Source organism: Carcharhinus amblyrhynchos, chromosome 11 (assembly GCF_965287045.1).
Source record: "Carcharhinus amblyrhynchos chromosome 11, sCarAmb.v2.hapA, whole genome shotgun sequence".
In the NCBI taxonomy this organism is placed as follows: Eukaryota; Metazoa; Chordata; class Chondrichthyes; order Carcharhiniformes; family Carcharhinidae; genus Carcharhinus; species Carcharhinus amblyrhynchos.
Window position 1 is genome coordinate 77471419 of NC_137334.1, and position 19124 is coordinate 77490542.

At 43.1% G+C, this 19124-nt stretch overlaps 1 protein-coding gene across 3 annotated transcripts in view; it reads left to right on the forward strand.

Annotated features, from left to right (window-relative positions):
* The first annotated feature begins 753 nt into the window (after positions 1-753).
* The window catches only part of lypd6b (LY6/PLAUR domain containing 6B), a 124068-nt gene continuing 105697 nt past the window's right edge, over positions 754-19124 (forward strand). The window contains exon 1 of one of the 3 annotated variants that reach the window (XM_080198294.1): positions 754-974. The gene's annotated coding sequence lies outside the window, so the exon portion shown is untranslated. Of the gene's footprint in view, positions 975-10053; positions 10183-19124 lie in introns of those variants that run through there. The other 2 variants (XM_080198290.1, XM_080198291.1) reach the window with 2 other exon arrangements.

The following is a 19124-nucleotide window of genomic DNA, read 5'->3' on the forward strand; positions in this document are numbered from 1 at the left end:
ACTTTCACTCAGTCTTATGACAGTCACGGCAGGAGGGGGACAAGATACCGCACTCGGCACAGCATTTCTTAAATGCCCAGAAGGTTGGGACCAGTACTCTTATTTCCCCTCTTGCTGTTTCTTTCCCCCACCTGAGTGATCCACAGTCCCGAACATTAACCAGAGTCAAGTCTCAACTGGATCTCTTCCTGGTAACAGCCCGGCTCGCTTTGGTGCTGGAATGAAGCACCCCAATATTGTAAAAAATGTCTACTTTTCAATTTGTTCAGTTAGGACAATCAACCCCCAACCTCCGGGCATCTCCAGGATGTTCTCTCCGAGCTCTGCCCATTCATTAATAGAACAACCCGGTTACCTTCCTGTTTCAGAGTATTGTGTTGACTTTTCCAACCCCCCTTCTGGAATTCTGTTGATTTCTTCCGGTAGAAATTTGAAAATTGAATTACAATATGGGTGAAAAAGGGGGGGGGGGGGGGAGAAGAAAGAGGTGGGGGGAGGGGTCACCCAAACACACAAAACAAGTTTACACCCAGATCCCAGAGATACGCCCAATTGTACTAGAGAGAAGGAGAGATAAAAGATACATTGGAAGAAATTGACCTGAAATTAACCATTGAGTGGAGTGGGGGAAACACAGGCAGTTTCCTCAGCGCGGGAAGGTTGACTGAAACACAATTTTTTCTTTGGGACCTGTGTCTTTAACATGCAAACACAGCGACGGGTTTGGGCAGATCCGACCTCACCTGTCAGTCTAGGTTTTGGAGTCGAGGGAGTTTTTTTTGTTTCAATTGGAGCAAAAGAGACGCGCCCAGCATACCAGCTCCCTGGCATTGCTGTGTGTGTGTGTGTGTGTGTGTAAACCCCTCCGTTAACCCTTGGGGGGAAAGCCAAGTAAAGGGGATCGCCTCCGTTTGGGATACAGCTGTTTTAAAGTGACTGGATTGATCGATCGCCACTCAATGCCGACCTGCAGCGTAAGTGAAGATGCATTTTAATGTGTTCCAAACAATGTATTTATTTACAAGGCGGCTCAGTGGACTTTTTAATTGTAGTTTCGGACTTTGCATTAACTCGCATACTATTATTCTGTTTTAAGTCTAATCACGACGGGTATCCATATTCAGAGCAGCCGGTTTTAGGTGAAATATCTGTCCTTTCGTCTCTAACCCTACAACACAGTGCCTGCCATATTTGCCTCTGTTTTAAAACTCGGAGTCGGTGGTTTTTGGTCGGGGAATGGGCTGGAACCGGGGCAGAGTGCTTGGTCTAGCTGTCACACCTGCTGGTTTTGAACCGATTTGCCCAACCTGTTCCAGGTTATAAAAGACCAGAAACAACAGATTTGTTAAGAGGCGCATGTTAAACCGAGGTTAATGTTCCGGATCTCAACCTTTTCATTTGCTTGAGTTGTACGGGGCGGATTTATTTTACCCGTCTCTTGCGTTTCCCCCAACGTTTACCGAATCTTTGCTGAAATTTGGGACTGGGTAAATCAGCTCCAGGGCTGAGAGTGGAAGGATTTTTCCTCTTTTTTTTTGTAGACTGTGCCAAAGTCATTGTAAACTGCTCCAGAGGAGTTAATGTGGAGATCACTTTCTTTCTCTGCCTTCATTCAAAACAGGACTTCACCAGAGACCATCTTTTCGATTCAAATTTCTTTTCCCTTCCTGAGTGTTTGTTTTTGATTGGCTGGCCATTCTTTGACCATTTCTTCCTGAAATGGCTTGGGATGTTGGAGGCACCCTGTAAAGGCTTGGCGGTGAGGTTGGCAGTTTAGATCCATCTTGGAAGAGGTTGTGCTTGAATTAATGGTGAAAGGGCTGGATGGCTGGATGGATTATATCAATATTTATTAAGAAAAGAGCTGGGTGAATGCCTGAAAAAAATCGAGGGCCAAAACATAACAAAAGATTAAGTATAATCAATGGTGGTATGGTGGTTAGCACTGTTACGCCAGAGATCCAGGTTTGATTCCTGGCTTGGGTCACTGTCTGCATGGGTTTCCTCCGGGTGCTCCTGTTTTCCCCCACAGTTCAAAAGACGTGCTGGTTAGGTGCATTGGCCACGCTATGTTCTCCCTCAGTGTACCCAAACAGGTGCCGGAGTGTGGTGACGAGGGGATTTTCATAGTAACTTCATTGCAGTGTTACTGGAAGCCTACTTGTGACACTAATAAATAAACTTTATAACTTTAACCAGATGAGGAAATTGGTGTTTGTTCGATTGCTGTGAAAGGCTATTGAGAAAGATGACAGCTGATTGAAGGGTTAATATGGAATGGAAGTTGGATAGTTCGTTCTGATTTAGAGTGATAAAGGAAACCAGAAAGAGTCTTGAATCTATCTTTGGGAGATCAGTGAGTTGGATTGAGCACTGTGACCAAGTGACATAGTCCCTGTAGGGAAGCATGTTATTAATGTTTCATGCTTAGGGCACATAGAACACACATGTTCCAGGTACCATTGAAGAAAAATAATGAGCACCTTTCATGTCCTTAGGCTATCACACAAGTGTAATGTGACAGCCAGATATTACACATCAGTGATTCACAAACTGCAGTGAGGTAAGTGGTTTTACTGGTGTTCGTTGAATGATTGATATATTTTGGCAAGGGCAATGGGAAAACCCTTTTCTCTTTTCGCTTAATATTGTTATAGCTCTCCTAGTTTTCCCTAAAAAAAATCTGCATAAGTACATTACAATACATTACAACATGAAAATTATAGGGCCATAAAATTCAATTTGTCTCCATACAGTATGTTCTACTCCTAGGTGCCTCTGCACCATTGTAATTTTCTTGATATTTACATTTCCATGTTGGGCATACAACCTGAGGGCAAAAATCATTTCCAATTGAAAAATTACATGATGTACAATGGAATTTAACTTCCCTTCATACAACACAATCCTCTCTGAGATACCGCGATGCACTTTTAGTCCACTTAATATTTACTAAGCACATTCAATGTCAGTCATTCAGTCCAAAGTGTTCTATAAATTTCCCAACTGTTCCATGTACAATGACGGAAAGGCCCCATTGCACCTCTGTGATGGTTGCCCCAAACTTTAGTGCATCGATCAACACATGGTCCTGACACTTGGAATGTGCCAGTCTGCAACACTCATAGAAAATAGAAGCAGGATTAGGCCATTCAGCCCTTCAAGTCTGCTCCACCATTCATTCACTCAGTTGATGACAACTCTTTGTTCTGGAAGGCCAGCAAGTTTTAGGCAGATCAAAGAGCATCTTTCACCAATTTGATGATTCTCCAGTTTCTCTCACTGTTTTCCTGGGAACAGCCTGCTGAGCACAGAGTCCTGATTCATGGGCTGCTCAAGATGAACCTCGACAAACACTGTTGCATTTCTCTTCAGACCTTCTTTGCAAAAGCACATTCCACAAGGAGGTGAACAACTGCCTCTTCCCCACCATAGCCACCCCAAGAGCAACACAGTGACACAATAGTTAGCACTGCCACCTCATTGTACCAGGGACACAGGTTCGATTCCCCACTTGGGTCACTGTCTGTGCAGAGTCTGCACGTCCTGCCCGTGTCTGTGTGGGTTTCCTCTGGGTGTTCTGGTTTCCTCCCATAGTCCAAAAGATGCGCTGGTTAGGTGCATTGGCCATGCTAAATTCTCCCTCAGTGTACACGAGCAGGTGCCGGAGTGTGGTGACTAAGGGATTTTCACAGTAACTTCATTGCAGTGTTAATGTAAGCCTACTTGTGACATTAATAGATAAACTTTAAACCTACAGAGTGGGTGAGACTTTGGGCATGTAGGAAGGATTCGATGGGAGGACCTTTCTCACCACCAGCCAAGTTACATCTTGCTGCTTATTGGAAAGTTTTGACTATTCTGCCAAATGACTTTTACAGTCTGTTCAGGGAATCATCTTGACGGCACCTACCATCGCCTTTTGTGACAGGGCCTCAAGGATGTTAAATGCTGACCATAGCCTATTGGAGTTATGGTCAGAAGTGTTGTTCTGCATAAATGTATCCACAAGGGATAGGTCCAACTGATTGGAACGTTCTGTGGCAAAATGACGAGGCCCATCTTTCACAACACCAGCACTCTAAAGGGGCTATGATTTAATGTTTGATCTGAAAAATATAGCTGTGACATTGCGCACTCAGCACTGCACTGAAGTATGAGCCTGGATTGTGTGCTCAACTGCTGGAGTGACACTTGAATCTATGACTTTATAACTAAAATAAGGCAAGTGCTACTTACGGATCAGTACTGATCAATAAGGGCCACATGCATCTGCGTGAGTGTAACAGTTATTGAAAATGTTGCATTAAAACAGCTTTTGCAAATCAATCAAGTGCATTTGAAAAGGACCCTGAATGGTTCTTTGGATCCAAGCTGCTTTTTACTCTGCTGTTTGCAAAATTTCTTCTTCAGATGTGTTTGGGTAATCACTTCTCAGTTCCTACAGCCTGCAATATGAATTGCTGCAAAGTTTCATACAAAGTAACAATCTCACAGAGATACAGTAAGGAGAATTGAGGAAAACCTAAAGCGATGTTATCAGATGCAGTTTCTATAAGATGGGGTTTAGACATATTGTTAGTGTAGAGGTATGCTTTATATCCAGCTTTCCTTTGCCTGAACTGTGAATGTACAATGTTGACTTTGGTGGCAAAAGTAGAAGATTGCCCCTTCCACTATTCCAACCTTCCTGTGACAACCACAGTTAGTAAAATACGTTTTATTAAAGCTCTGATTGACAAAATTAAGTGATTGCAAGCTTACTTTTCATCCAGTAATTGAATTTCAATGTTGAAGCATTGTTAACTGATTATAGAAACCATACAGTTCAGAAGGAAGCCACGTAGCCTATTGGGTCTACACCGACAACAATCCCACCCAGGCCCTATCCCCATAATCCCACATATTTACCCCAACAATCCCTCTGACCGATGCATCCTGGGACACTAAGGGGCAATTTACCATGGTCAATGGACCTAACCTGCACATCTTTGGATGTCAATGTTCTCAGTACATGAACGATAGCATTTAAATAGGGTATAACATGAATCTGAAGAGTAGGATTCAATAAATGTGAGAGGTTGCATGGTTAGACCAGTGCCCATTTTCTCTTGTTTTAGGCAATAAACAAGACAATAAGATTGATATTCAGGTGTGTAACACTTGCCCATGCATGTTGGAAAATTAATTTTTAATATGAGAGTTCTACCGATAGTTGTGCTGTGTTTTATCTCCTGCAATCAACAGATGTGAATCCCATCCTGAATGAGTGATTTGCTTGTGAGTGGGGACCAAGAAAACATGCACGCCGGTTTACTGTAATCTTTAATAGAAATAATCTCTGCTGTGTTGCCCTTAGTAAGCCTCTTTCTGGACATTCACTTGTAGCTGAGAAATGAGGATAGATGACCTAATTCAGGGACAGTCTTGCTGGAGTTTGAGGAAAATTTGCTAACACTATCCTATCTGACCGTAAGACATAAAAGCAGAAGTAGGCCATTCAGCCCATCAAGTCAGCTCTGTCATTCAATAAGATCATGGCTGGTCTGCTGCAATAATCCTCAACTCCAATTTCCTGCTTTATTTCCATAATCCTTAATTCCCTTCTGATTAAAAATCTGTCTCCCCTAGCCTCTACAGCATTTAGTGAATCTGTGGAATTATTTTATCACAACCTTTGAGAGCAGATATTCCTCTCATCTCTGTTTTAGATGAGTGGTGCCTTACTCTGATATTATGCCCTCTGATCCTAGACTCTCCCACAAGGGGAAACCTCTCAGCACCCACTCTGTCAAGCCCCCTGAGAATTGTACATGTCTCAATAAGGTTGCCTCTCATTCTATTAAATTCCAGTGAGTAAAAGACTAACCTCTCCCCATAATTCAGAATCAGCTTAGTGAACATTCTCCAGACTGATTGTTACTCTCCTGGCAGCTTTTTTGTGGCAGTGCAATTGATTTTTGGAATTGAGGGGATTGGATCTTTGACCATTCTGTGATACTAGGTCCTACTGCTACAGCATGTGGCATCACTGCAGAGTACAATCATGATAGCTAATTCTGCATCCAGCAAATGTTGGTGATCCACTTGGCTCTTGGGCCAGGAGTTTACCTCCCCGCAATGTCTCCATTTAAATTGCTATTTATTTTGGTGAAACTGTAATCTCATTTGGTGGGAGAGGCCATTAAGGTAGTGCAGAAGGAGGCCATTTGACCCATTGAGTCTGCACCAACAACAATCCAGGCCTTATCCCCATAACTCCACATATTTACCCCACTAATCCCGCTAACCTTCGCATCCTGGTACACTAAGGAGCAATTTAGCAAGGCCAATGCACCGAGCCCGCTCATCTTTGGACTGTGGGAGAAAACTGGAGCACTCAGAAGAAACTCGTGCAGACACGGAAAGAACGTGCACACAGAAAGTGATCTGAGCTGGGAATCGAACCCAGGTCCCTCAAACTGCGAGGCAACAGTGCTAACCACTGTGCCACCACGTGGCAAATTCAAGGTTAGTGTTTATTTCTAAAGGGCTAGAGTACAAGAGCAGGGATGCCCTGCTGGGGCTGTATTAGGCTCTGCTCAGGTCCCATTTGGAATATGTTTTGAGCCCCATACCCAAGGAAGGATGTGCTGGCCTTGGAGATGGTCCAGAGGAGGTTCATAAGAATGATTCCAGAAATGAAGGGTTTGTCATATGAGGAGTGGTTGTGGAATCTGGGCCAATGCTAGATGGAGTTTAGAAGGATGAAGGGGGATCTAATTGAAGCTTACAGAATACTGAGAGGCTTAGATAGAGTAGACCATGGAGAGGATGTTTCCACTTGTGGATGAGATTTGAACTTGAGGGCACAGCCTCAGAATGAAGGGATGCTCCTTTAAAACTGAGATGGGAAGGAATTTCTTCAGCCAGAGGGTGGTAAATCTGTGGAACGCATTGCCACAGAGAGTTGTGGAGGCCAGGTCATTGAGCATCCTTCAGACAGAGGTAGATACGTTCTTGATCAATAAAAGGATCAGGAGTTACAGGGAGAAGACAGGTGAATGAGGATGAGAATCATATCAGCCATGATTGAATGGTGGAGCAGACTCAATGGGTCAAATGGCCCTAATTCTGCTCCTATATGTAATGATCTAATATTCTGGCCTTGACTTTTTATGCATTATCTCTCACTTCATCTCATCGTCAGTGGCAGAATCTTCGTTTACCTTGACCCCACTTTCTGGAACTCACTTCCTGTTCATTTTTTTTCCTGACTTTCCCCTCCTTTTTAGGAGAGTCTTCTCTTCAACCAATACTAGATGGAGTTTAGAAGGATGAAGGGGGATCTAATTGAAACTTACAGAATACTGAGAGGCTTAGATAGAGTAGACCGAGGAGAGGATGTTTCTACTTGTGGACGCGATTTGAACTCGAGGGCACAGCCTCAGAATGAAGGGCTCAAGTTTTTTAGTATTTATTTGTTCCTCTGGAATGGGCAATGTTGGCAAAGCTGCATTTATTACCTATTCCTGGTTTCCCTGAAAAGGTGGTAATAAGGCCAGTCTTCCATCACCATCACCAATCACCCTTTATTATCAGTGAGATCTGAATGCTGTTCACTGGCTGCAGAGTGTAGATGTGTGCAGGAGAGGATGGAGATCAACGGTGTTCCCACACCATTTCTGTTCTTCTATTCACTATGGTAGAGATTTGGGGAGGGAGAAAGTAATAATGACCATGGGGGATTATCAATAAATCTCCCTGTAGGCCTTGTAGAGTACGAGCTTCCCAATTAAGCGAGTGGAATCTTGCCCAATAGGGAAGGAGCAACAGGGAGTTTAAATCCAGCTGGCTTTACTTAGGCTGTCAGTCAAAGGGCTCTGGAGCTTGAGCTGGACACTAGCTACAAAAATGGTATTTTATGTACGTTATAAATGAAGGGTGTTGGTATTGAAAGACTGGCCTCAGCGAGATTACTACAGAAAAGTTCTCTAAGTACCCTTGGTATGACGCATCCTTTAAATTGTACATCCTACAGTCTCAGTATCTTCGTAATGAGAGATGGGAATATTGACTCCAGAGGCAGTCAGGTGAACCCCCCTGGATATTGTTATATTTTTGGAATGTTTCAGCTGTCTAAGTCAATGTGGCAGTGTGGAGCTGAGTCGTTCTGAGAATGCCCCATCTGGGTGAGTATTCCATCAGAACGTTATTCAGGCCTTTTATGATGGACAGGCTTTGAGGGATCAGGAAGCAAGTAAGCAACTCCAATATTACGGCTGTGATTTTGACATGATTTATCCAACTATCCTCTAGTGGATGGTAACCCGAGCGTCTTAACTGCTGGTGATTTGGTAATGTAATTTGGTGTCAGTGAACATTAGAGGAAATGGCTGGGTTTTCTCTTGTTTAAGATGGTCATTACCTAGCACCAATCAGACCAAACATGAATGTTGCCCAGATACTATTGGCTGGCATGGGCTGCTGTGTCAATGGAGGAGTTGTCAGGGACCTATCAACTCACTTGGTGGGGCAATCAGTAATGAAGAAACCGAAGGTGGTTGGGCAAAGTATTCTTCCCCAAGGAATTACTGCAGCAAGGTCTGAGGGCTATGATGGTTTGCCTCTGACACTCTTTCAGACGCCTGTTGTATCTTTTGCGTCTGGTAAGGTTCCAGTCACAAGGTACATTTTCCTTTTAACATAATTTATCTTAATTTTGGAAGGGTGTCACTCTAATGCTACCATCACCTCTCTTGAATTTAGCTCTATGTTTATGTATCTGGATCAATTTTTCTAATGAGTCTGGAACTGAGTGATTCTGAGTGAACATGAATTGAATGTCGGTGAGCAGGTAATTGGCAATTATGTGTTACTTAATAACACTATTGATGACTCCTTACATCACTTTGATAATGATTCCAAGAAGGCTCATAGGGTGGGTGTAATTGGCTAGGTTACATTTATCCTCTTCTTTTTGTGGATAGCGCATTATTGGGCAATATTCCACACTCTTGGGTCAATGCCAAAGTCTTAGCTGCAGTCCAACAGCTTGGCTGGGAAAGTGGTTACCTCTGGTGCAATGCTATGGGGGCTGACAGCTTTTGCAACCACCCTCTTCTTAGTGTCGTATTTCTTAACATCAAATTGGTTGGACATTGCCACCTTTGACAGTGGAGATTTCTGGAAGGATCATCCACTTCCATAGAATCCTTAGAGTACAGAAGGAGGCCATTCAGCCTATCGAGTCTGTACCAACTACAATCCCACCCACACCCTATTCCTGTAACAGCACGCATTTATCCTACTAATCCCCACACACAAGGATTAATTTAGCATGGCCAATCAACCTAGCCTGCACATTTTTTGACTGTGGGAGGAAACCAGAGAAACCCACACAGTCACAGGGAGAATGTGCAAACTCCACAGAGACAGTGACCCGAGGCTGGAATTGAGCCTGGGTCCTAGCACTGTGAGGCAGCAATGCTAACCATTGTGCCATTGTGCCGCCCATTTGTTAATTTTTGAGCGCTGTTCTTTTGTTCTTATGCTGGGCTCCATTATAATTGATAATTCATGGTGCTATCTTCTCCAGATACTTATAGGACTGTCCATTTACCATACTTGACTGGCTGTGAGTAGGCTGATAAAGGACATTCATTCATTTGCTTTTGTAGCGCCTTTTTAGCTCTTTTACTTTTGGCATTTAGCTTCTGGGTAGCCATGTGCAGTAGTTTCATAAGGTTGGAATTTCAATCTAAGGCATGCCTGACTACTGCTGACATGCTCATCCGCGTATTGCACCAAACCAAAGCTGATCTCCTAGCTCCTCATTTGTAGCTCAATGACGCTGTCTCCAATTCCTTATGAAATTCTATGTAGGGTACACCTTGGAATAACATGCAGAAAGAATTGCTAAAAGCACTCTATAAATGCATGCTTTTGCTGCAAATTCAACCTCTTTCAACAAACTTCCATTGTAGTTATCCCTTGTTTTAAAAATAATTGGACTGACAGGTTTGACCATTAACTGCTTCTTGTCCATTCTATTACAGCATATATTTGTTCAAGAAGTGAAGTTTAACCATCGGTTAATGATTAGCCATTTAACAAGTTGTTCCTGAAAAAAAGGAATCTCAACTGTTCCCAATTACTGCACTTGATTGTTCAACTCAAAGTGGTCGAGCCGTTTAGACAGAGGTATCTTTTTCTATTTCTATGAGTATTTGGCCTTTAATCAAAAGTTTCTGTCACTTGACAAATAATGTTATAATGACAAATAAATCTTGTTTGCAACAGCAATTACATTTTATATTTTTCATTTGAGGAAAGTCAAAGACTTGCTGTAATTAACAGTGGTATGAATACATTTGATGCCTTGGTGACAACATATCTCATAATACAATTAGACGTGCGAAGGAAGTTTGGGTTTACCACTTCCTCAGGTCATCCTAGAATGATAAACATCTGGTGCATTACATTTGAAGCATTGTCGACATTGCTATACTGATAACAGCAAATCTGTGCACAGCAAGATCCAATGAATTGAATTGAATTCAGTAGTTAATATGTTTTTCACACTCTTGACCAGAAGAACATCAGGAGAACTTTATTCTTCTTGAAACACTACCTTGAGTTATATAACGCCATCAGAACTCTTGAACAAACAGACGGGCTTTCGATTTAATAAGCTCTCTTAAAGACAATGGGGGTGATCTTAGCATTGTGCCTCGCCAGTCAATGGGTGGGATGAGCCAGTAAGATTGCGCGAGAGCCTAAGGATTATTTTCGTGCCTGATTTCTCACCCCTCATGATCTTACCGGCACTGGATATCCAGTGAGGTCAGCCTCACACTCATTTCTGGCACAAAGCTGAGTAAATTATTTAAATTAAATTTGAATGTAATTTGAATGTCATTAGCAAGACAGAATCGTTTTCACGCTTACTTGGACTTAGAATGTTTTTCATAAGATTGCCCCTCTACCAGTGTCTCTGGCAATATAGCAGTACCTTTAAGACTTGATTACCTGTAAAGATTCACATTCCAACCATTATCTTGGAAATTGAATAAGTATGCCCCGTTTGTGAACACAAATTCTCACTCACCTGAAGAAGGAGTGACACTCGGAAATCTTGTGCTACCAAATATAAAACTGTCGGGCTTTAACCTGGTGTTGTGAGACTTCTTACTGTGTTTACTCCAGTCCAACTTCAGCATCTCCGCAATATAGCAGTACTGCAGACTGGATTTTACAGTTTCCCACTGGTGTATTTGAATATGAGGGGGGTTGTATAATTAATTGTGTGATCTTTCCCCCTGCTCTTTCTGCCCAGCACCAACCTGTCTCCCATCTTACTTTGGATGGAGAAGGTCATATCTCTCTTTATTCTCTCCTTCCTGGCCACTCAAAACCCAGTGTCCCCATCTCCCTCTCCCACCTCATCCCCACCAACTCCCAGCCAGACTAGCCTAAAATCCCAGACTTATTTTTAAGTCTGGGCATCATCAGTCTTCTTCCTTGGGTTTTAGTCTCACTATTTTGTGCAAAACGATTAACCTAAATGAGGTCCCAGCAGTGACCCCCTCTCAATCCTGACAATGCTGAAACTGCAGAACAGCCAGTTGGGACTTCCTCCCAGGTGGAAGTGGAAGCCTGACTTTGAAACAATGAAGGTTGTTTCCAGTGTAATATTGCTGCAGGACAACTGGGTTTCAGGCTGGTGGGGAGGGGGTTTGCTGATGATCGACGTTTTAATCAGAGGATGGGGAATATGGCGATTGGTGTAAAATCCAGCCCGATATTGCCACTCCTGGCCTTGTTAGAGAAGGGTGAGTGTGCCACCAAATAAGCCAAGCTGACACTTGGCACTTTTACAGATAACCATTGCTGTTTCCTGCTGATATTCACACTGTTCTCAGGTATAGCTGTAGACCCCTCTAAAGATGAAGGAAACATGAACTTAAGGCTGTTAATCTTTGTCCAAAGGAGCGAAAAAAAAGGGCAGCTCAAAGAATGTGATCATGGCTTGGCTACTTGGTCATCCCTATGCCTTTGAACCAATCAAGAATAACTGAAACATCAGTATCTTCTGTATTTAACACCAGGTTAAAGTCCAACATGTTTATTTGAAAACATGAGCTTATGTTTGTGAATCTACCTCCACTCACCTGATGAAGGAGCAGTGCTCCGAAAGCTCATGATTCCAGATGGACCTGTTCGGCTTTAACCTGGCGAGACTTCTTACTTTGTCCAATCCAGTCCAACACCAACACCTCCACAGTCTGTTTTTAAAACTTTTGGTGCCTGGTTTGCATCTTAGAAATTTCGGTACAATCCACTCAGAGATTGGGCTGGCTGTCATCACACCTGAGCCAGCCATCATTGCTGGTTGATTGCAAAGTCGAGTAATAATAGAAACGCAAGCAAGAGGCAGAATGAGAATCTTTATTGGAATTTATTGTTATGGGAATAAATTTATGAACATATTGTACTTTCTAGAATGTGGAAACGTCAAGTTAGAAAGAGGGTTAGAAGCAATCAACAAGAAACTTCTTTGGGGAGTATCTGAAAATGGGTACAATTTTTTAATTGAAGTTCTATCTTGGAAGAAAATTGCAGCTTTGTTGAAAATATAGCTTTAGGCCTTGTTCATTTATTACCATGTCATCTCTGGGCAGAGAAAAATGTTATACCTTATTCACTGCTAAATGAAATTTATCTTTAAACTTACTGGGGTGTCATTTTCTTAACTTGACAATTGACCTTAATCAGAGATTCTAAAAAGGAACAAAATTGCTCTTTTTAGTACAAGCGGTGGGAGAGCGGTCGTACATTGCTGAGGAAGCAATGCCTCAAGTCAACCCAAACCTGATGAAGGATAATTCAGGGGAGTTCAATTAAGAATGGATCAGCGCACTTGTCGGAGATTCTTGCGTCTTAAGTCACAACCCTGACTACAATGTGCAGGTGTAGCTGATATGAAGTCACAACATGACATCTGCTCATTTGGATAGGACCTTCCTTAATATCTAGGAAAGATCTGGTAAGGGACTAGCAAGTGATGGGACTATGAAACACCATAGGATGTCCTGTAAGGAGCTGGGTCCACTATATGTCACTAATTATGCATTGAAACTTCAAGTTAAAGCGTCCCTCCTTTACCATTTGCTCCTATATTCACTGATTAATAGACACTGCTTTAGCACAGTCTGGAGGTAATTGATCCACTTGTGACAGTTTACATTTTGATGCACTAATATGTAGAAATTGTTCATTTTAATCATGTAGGACATGGAGCTGGAAATCATCCAAAATGCCATAATTGTTATGGGGGACTCAGTGGCACAGTGGTTAGCACTGCTGCCTCACAGCAACAGGCACCCAGCTTCAAATCTGGATTTGGGTGATGGTGTGGAGTTTGTGTGTTCTCCCCAGAGTTCTCTTCCTAAGGCCTGGAGACACCTATAAGTGAGAAAGGAGAGTGTAAGTGATAGCATCAGCTATGTCCAAGATGCAGCCATATTTGACATTTTTGCATTGAATGGATGAAGCCTTACTGGTTGGACGGCAAAGACTAAGCTGCCCGTTGCTGATTCTTTTGTCCCGCTCGACTCCTGCAAGCTCCCGACTCAAACTCAGAGAGACCCTCAGGTATGGTCAACCCCCTCCCCCCTCCTCCAATTCCACTTGGTTTTTCCAAAGCTTCAGCTGCTCAAAAAGGGGGACAGTTGAGAGGGGTTGCATGTTAGATTGGATACCTCATTCCCTCGCCTTGGAATATAACCCACTTCTGTGCAGCAAGTCATCACTGGTGTGGATTGGGCTGAAGTTGGGGACCAGCTCCTTTTGGAGCACGGAGTGCATCCACGTGCATGGGGGAAGGCTCGTACATGAATGTGATGTGGAGGCTGCTTGTTCTTGCTGTGCTTATTGCCCCCTCCCTCCCAATTTCCACAGCCCCACCCTTGCTGTACGCAGTGTCTCATGTCTGCTGAAGGGTGGAGAAGACACTGTGGTCACTCCACTGCAGTGTGAGTACACTGAAATGGGGCAGGACACGCCATTGCCACTGATCCTTGGACCCTGACATTTTGGAGTCTTATTTGATCATGGATGAGACTTACCCTGGCAGAACGACTAAGGCCATTCATGCTCTTGCGGCACTGCGTTACATTCTTCCTGTGCAGTCACAGCATTAACCATTTGCACCCATGCCGTATTGGTTTCCCCACTGGGCATCCTCCTACCATCAGCCGGGTACACGATATCCCACCCCATGTCGACATGATTGAGGAGGACACATAAGGAGATGACATTAAACAAGAGCGCAGGACCTTGTCTTCCCCTACATGACATTTCCTGTCAGTGATATGTGCTGACAGGAAGGATTCTGGGCGCTGTTTAAATATGGCAGCCTGATATGAAGGGGGGACAGGCAGCACCAAGCCTGCCCCACCTGGAGATGGCGCTAAAGCTCACATGCATAATTAATGAGGTCAGGGCCGGAAGATATGGTTTTCTGTCTGCCCCCCCATTGGGAAATACTCCCTGTTTCCCCTTCTCACCCCGCTTTGCCGTGGGTCTTTGTGCCAGAGGGGAGAATCCCACCCTCTTACTTCCTTCCTATAGAACAGTCTCATAATTGAGAAAATCCCAAAGAAGGCTGGCATGAGGAATGAAAATATTTACACTGATGTTTTTCTGTTGAGTACTAAGGGTCCATTTTTGAGACCAATTGGAAAGACATTTCAGTCTGCACCAATCATGCTACAGAGTATATCATAACCTGACGTGTGGGCAAAAGACATTTGTTTCTTTTTGGGCTGATATCTCTTATCAACAATCTTGTACCTGATATCTTCCCAAGTTGAAAATTATGTTTCATGTCCAGTTTCTGATCTGATGTAATTTTATAGTTCGGAGCCGTAACATTCCTGCATTTGGATCTGGGTTCAGGCTAGTTATGTACTGTGGATAGCTGCGGGTAAATTTATTTGAAGCTTATTTTAAACCTGCAGTTTTACAACCTGGTAACATCAGTCCCTCATTTTCTTCCCAGCACAGCTGTGTTATGTTTGCCCAGTGCTATTTAAAGAGCTTTGATGGTGATCAGTGTGTAAAACTATAGGCATCAAATGAAATAGAGGGCATTGTATCATGTGCTTTTCTAATGGTTAACTTTGGGTTAATTTAAATTTGAGTTTGATTACTTTTCAAACTCACAATGGAGAGTGTGAGTATATCTGTGGATATATTGATGTGAATCAAGATTCAAGTGATTAGTTGATGCTGACTGTTTCCCATGTTGTAAGTTTGAGAATTTTGAATTTGTTTTAAAGGGAAAAAAATAACACGGGAAATAAAAAGCTGTTGGAATGTTTTAAAAATCCATCCAGTTCTTAAGGAGCAAAACTTCTTACCCTTATTATGAAGTGTCTCAAGGTTGACTTTTAACTGCCCTCTGAAGTGACTGAGCAAGCCTATCAGGTGTACCAAATCATAGTGACGTATGGACTGTGATAGACCAAGTTGAAGGATCACCATTATCTTCCCGCAGGCAACTGGAGCCAGGCAATAAAAGCCAACCTTTCCCAGGATCAAATGAGAAAAAAAATCACTGGTACCAATACAGAAGCTGACTCTCCACTTGTGTTTCAGTTAACAATACCCGTTTTGAAAAATCTTTTTATTAATTGATGGGATATGGGTGTTGCTGGCTGGCCAGCATTTACAGCCCATCCCTAGCTGCCCATGGCAGCAGAGAGTCAACCACATTGCTGTGGCTCTGGAGTCACATGTTGGCCAGACCAGGTAAGGACAGCAGATTTCTTTCCTGAAAGGACATTAGTGAACCAGATGAGTTTTTCCGACAATCGTTTCATGGTCATCAGTAGATCTTTAATTCCAGACATTTTTTATTGAATTATCTGCCGTGGCAGGATTCTAATCTGGGTCCCCAGGACATTAGCTGAGTCTCTGGATTAATAATTGAGTGATAATACCACTAGGCCTTCATCTCACCTGACATAATATAAACTGGTGGTAGGATTGCATGACCTTTGTAATGAGCACAAAGGTCGTTTCATCTTTCTATCAATTTTCCTTCCCCTGGGGCAGGGGCTTCACATTCTGCTGAAGGAGATGCAACGTCTTCCCATTCATCATGTCACCCACCAATGTCCAAAACTCCTGGATGAGAGAGCTATTTGTTTGTATTTCCTCCACTGCAGTACACTGCTGACAGTGCGGCTTCCCCTACATTTGAGCAAAGTAAGTATTGCTTTGTAGAACAGCGACATTATTTTTGCCAGCGTGATCCTGAATTCTTCCTCCTTGCCATTTTAAACCTCTATCCCTCTCTGATTGTCTTTGGCCTTCTACATGGTTCCAATAAAGCTCAACTCAAGTTTGGGGAACAAAGTTTCCACCAGGCTGCTGGCTCTTTTATACCATTGTTTTTATTCATGGGATGTAGGCATCGCTGGCTGAGCCAGCGTTTAAGAGTCAACCACATCGCTGTGAGTTTGGAGTCACATATAGGCCTGTAATAAGTCCTCAGAGGCAGAAGGCCCCTAACCAGAATCCCTTTATTTACAAGTCTGACAACAGCACAGAGATTGCTTTCAGTTCACAGTCTACACTCGGAGTCCCAGAGGAACTGATACTCCTGGTTAAATACAAAGTAAGAGGCTCCCTGATTGACCCATCCATTTGGCTCTTAATCAGGGAGCTCATATTCTAACAGGCCCACCTCAATTGCCTGACTAAAGTCATTACAAGGCCAGACTTTGTGAGAATAACAGATGTCTTTCCCTAAAGGACATTAGTGAACCAAATGGGTTTCTTTTTACGACAACTGACGATGCTTTTGTCGTCATCGTTGGACTTTTAATTCCAGATTTTTATTGAATTGACATTTCATCCTCTGCCGTGGTGGGATTCAAACCTGGGTCCTGAGAGCACTGGATTACTAGTCCAGTGGCAATACCACTATGCTGCTGACTCCCTTGAGAGGGACGCTTGAAGCATTATTTGTGCCAGTCTGCTCTAGAATAAACATGATTTACGAATTGTAAATACTCCTGGTAAAATGCTATGTAAAATAACCCGATTTCTAAATCCCCGTATGTGGATTTAAGTATGTTTTGTACTAATAAACTTGCCGCAGCAACACAAAATGCCTTTCCTTTTTCACCACTGATGTAAATATTAAACTTTGTGCGTAAATCAACAAGGTTTTTAGAGAGTGGAGCAGCTTTGTTTGTGACACCTATCAGGGCTCCATTATTCTGCTGTGATTACAGCTCACAGATAACTGCAGCACCTGGAGACAATGATACCTTGCAGATATGGTTGGGGTGAAGTATGCATGTACACAAGCCCAACCTGTGAACAGTTTCTTTATCAGAGTTGTCCTGTGTGATTTATGATCCAGCCAGGGTAAGCTCTGATGCTAATGCCATTAGTACCTGCGGTAACCGGTATCAGTCCTCATGTAAACTAGGCGCGGTGCCCCTGCAAACAAGGATCAAGATGGAGACTTGGCGCTCAGATGGCTTGGCATTCATTTTTTTTGATACGCTTCCTGTTAGCAATAGTGAGAACAAGACACTTATCCTGTTTGGAGTAAAAGATAGACAAGTGTTGTGAAATACCTTAATGAGCAGATAAATTGCTAAGGTGGCACTGTAACCTTTCTCAAAAGGTTCATTGACCACAGAAAGGTTTGTTGATTTGCACCTATCTTTAACCATTAGTCTAGGCAGGAGTTATTAACTTTTTAAATGCCAGCAGCTAAGATAATATTCACCAAGGATGCAGCAAGCCAGTTTTGCATTGCTGTGATTTTCAGTTAATGATGCACTTGTAGCTTAACTTCAGTGTTGTGGCATAGAATCCATAGAATGCCTATAGTGCAGAAGGAGGCCGTTCGGCCCATCGGGTCTGCTCCGACCACAATCCCACCCAGGCCCTAACCCCGTAATTCCGCGTGTTCACCCCGTTAATCCCTCTAACCTACACACCGCAGGATATTTAGGGGCAATTTAGTATGGCCAATGTAACCCACATATCTTTGGGCTGTGGGAGGAAACTGGAGCACCCAGAGGAAACCCATGCAGACACAGGGAGAATGTCCAAAGTCCACACAGACAGTCACCCCAACCAAGAATCGAACCTGAGTCCACTGGAGCTGTGAGGCAGCAGTGCTAACCATGTGCCACCGTGATGCCCCTAGCCTGACTTGTGCACGAGGGAAATTGCAAATTAAATAAAACTGCAACATTTAAGGGTGTTGGTTTGAAGTTGATTATCTTGAACGGATGTCAAGAAATTCAGAGTTACTGCTGAGTTGTTAAAAATGTATTTTTGATGCCAATATTTGGGTTGCCCCTGCTTCTCATTCTCTGAGTTGCTGAGAGTTGCAATCAGAACTGCAATGTATCTTTTGCATATGTGACATTTTGTGATTGACACATGGGGCAGAACCTAAGATCCCACCCGCAAGCGGTAGCTTCACGGGCAGGGGAACCTAATTTGGCATGAGGCCAAAAATGAGTTTCCCAATGACAGTCTGAATTTTAGCAATTCAATTCTTGGGAATTTAAAGGCAAACTATGTCAGGAAGCCCTTTTGCATGTGTTAGCAAGATATACGTGCTCATTAAAAGACCACCCCCATTGAAATTAAATTCCTCCTCCAAATTAATTCCCCATTAGATGGAAAATATAACATCACATTCACCACTGCACGTGAGAGGGGTACACATTCTGAGGTTGCCTTCTTCCATGATTAATGTTGAGTTGCTGCCACATTGTCCTGTTTGGGGATTGTCTGTAAATGCCAGTGTACGGTTATGGCCATGCAAGTTACTTGGAGGATGGCCAGGGACGGGAGGAGGGTCCGTGGGGAATGATGGAGTAGTGGCTGGGTAAAGTTGAGACAGGTAGTGCAGGTGCCCTTTAAATATAGAATCAGAGAGTCGTACAGTATGGAAAAGACCCTTCGGCCCATTGAGTCTGCACCAACAATACCTACCACCCCAATGTCACTCTATTCCCGTTTTGCCGCACTTGTCTCATATTCTTGAATGTTATGATGTTTCAAGTGCTCATCCAAATACTTTTTAAAGGGCCCTCTTT